A 2,208-nucleotide genomic window follows, 5' to 3' on the forward strand; every position below is an offset into this window, starting at 1 on the left:
CTTGCCCACTTATCTCCACCACAAATACCCCCATTCAATCAGACACCCCCGGTGTTTCCTAACCCCTCCCCGCCGGTTCCCCTCTATGACTGGTCTGTGCGGCCTCCAAACATCTGCAGACTGAGCCTGGGAGATGCCCGCACTGTCCCCCGGTCTCTCTCATCTTCCTGCAGCCTGGGGGTCCCGTATTGCGGCCTCCTCCATCCACGGGCGGCCCCGGTCCCCATTCAGCTCTCTCGGTGCGGGCCCCCGGCCTCCTCCCTTCTCTCGGTTTCTCCCCAGCCCCCTACCCCGGTAAGTCTTCGGTCTCCTCTCACCTTTCTCGTTGCGTCCTCGGCCGGTCCCCCTAGCGCGGCTTTCCTCTGAGGCGTTGGTTGGTCCGGCACAAGATGGCGGATCCCGGCGGCCACGTCACTGACAGACAGCGCGCTGCGTAAAGTGCGTGCGTCACTGACATGGCGGCCGGAAGTTGGAGGCCTAGGGGAGGAGTTCTCAGGGCGGGCAATAAGGGCGGGGACTAGTCGTGATTGACAGATGTCTGGATGCAGAAGGAGTTTCTATAACTACAGACGGTGGGGCTCAAAAGTTTGGATTACAGGAGAGAAATCACGGGAAATAGGTGAGTGCAGGTATGTGAGTGAGAGGATAGCTGAAAGTAAGTCGTGATAACCAGAGAGGGCGGGATTTCTGCGTGAGTGACTGGAGCTAGGACGGCGAGGGCGGGGCTATGGTGCCCATAAAAGGCGGGGTTTGTGGGTGACTGACAGGAGCTAGTACAGCAAGGGTAGTCATGGTCCAGAGAGGGCGGGGCTTCTCATGACAGAAGAGCTAGGATAGCAAGCGCGGGTTATGATAACCAAAAAGGGCGGGTTTCTGATTGATTGACAGGAACTAGGACAGCGATTCTGAAGTCATGGTAACCTGAGGAGGCGGGGTTGTTGTGGTATGCTGATGTGTCGTAACTATGACCATTAGAGCCAACGCGTTTCAGGGTCCTGCATGTTCTCTCTTCATCAGGGCTACAAAATGTAAATATCGGTCCAGATTGAATAGAAGCCTATTGGTATGTACTGGGGTCAGAACAAGCTATCAGCCGGCCTATTTAGGCCGCCCCCACCATAACACTCGGCATGGACTGATGGACTTTGCTGCAGGTGACTTCCGAGTTGCAGCCTTCAGGAACACTGCAAGAGGCTGGAAATATTTAGCAGGGATAAGGATTACGTTCATTCCCAAACTGGCAAAATACTTTGGGCAAACTGGTGATTAAGGTACCCAGTGGGCAGGGTTTCTATTGGAACCGAGCACAGAATCTGAGGAGTTACCTCTGCAACTGGGACTTTTAAGGCCAATATATTTTAATTACAGTGATATAGATCAAAACCAAGTCTTTATTTAACATCATTAAAAAACATCATTGGTAAAACTTTAAAAATGTGAAGCAAATATTAACAAACATTCCTGTCGGGGTAACCTAAACAAAGAGGTAACCCTGTTGGCACGACGCTTTTCGCGGAGTATATCCGCTTCTTCAGGAACAGAAAAGACAAGAATAACCGATATATGCAGCACAGAGAGCTCACCTATCTGGTTGGGGCCAGCAAGTTTTGGGCAATATTTCAATCATCAATATCTCCAAAGGTTTCAATAGTTTCTATGCGCACTCTAATTTTTACCAGCCAATTAAGGAATCATCTCTTGTAGCCTCCGCTTTGTTGTTTGCCTCATGCCCCAGCGTCGCCACATATGGCGTCCTAACGTGGTTCCTATTGGCTGATAGCAGTTAATGACCTTAAACACCACTCAAAACCATCATTGTGAATGCTGCCCTCTGTGTACCTTAACAACTGGTTTGTCAGCTGATGTTTATATTGCTAATCAAGCTGCTGCCAGGTTAAACAGGATCTAGAAGCTGGTTGTTAGGGTAAACAGTAGGTAGAGTTGACCTTGGCTGGTGGTCTGAATGGGGCAGTACAACTGATCCATCTCTGCCCTCCCCCCAGAGGTATATTGTTACCAATATGGGACGTGTTTTGCCCTTTCATCTACAAGCTGTACCTTATTATATATACCGTATTTTTTGCAGTATAAGACGCACTTTTTCTTCCCCAAAACTGGGGGGGGGGAAGTTAGTGCGTCCTATACGACAAAGGTGTGATAAAATAACTAAAATAATATACTCACCCGATACCCGATCCTGCGTGTGTC

At 49.9% G+C, this 2,208-nt stretch overlaps 1 protein-coding gene across 1 annotated transcript in view; it reads right to left on the minus strand.

Moving 5' to 3' along the window:
- Positions 1 to 471, minus strand: part of ARF1 (ARF GTPase 1) — a 10,688-nt gene extending 10,217 nt beyond the window's left edge. Inside the window, exon 1 of the mRNA XM_072413017.1 lies at positions 318 to 471. The gene's annotated coding sequence lies outside the window, so the exon portion shown is untranslated. The remainder of the gene's footprint in view (positions 1 to 317) is intronic.
- Between the last annotated feature and the right edge of the window lie 1,737 nt (positions 472 to 2,208).

The sequence above is a fragment of the Pyxicephalus adspersus genome, chromosome 5 (genome assembly GCF_032062135.1).
Source record: "Pyxicephalus adspersus chromosome 5, UCB_Pads_2.0, whole genome shotgun sequence".
In the NCBI taxonomy this organism is placed as follows: domain Eukaryota; kingdom Metazoa; phylum Chordata; class Amphibia; order Anura; family Pyxicephalidae; genus Pyxicephalus; species Pyxicephalus adspersus.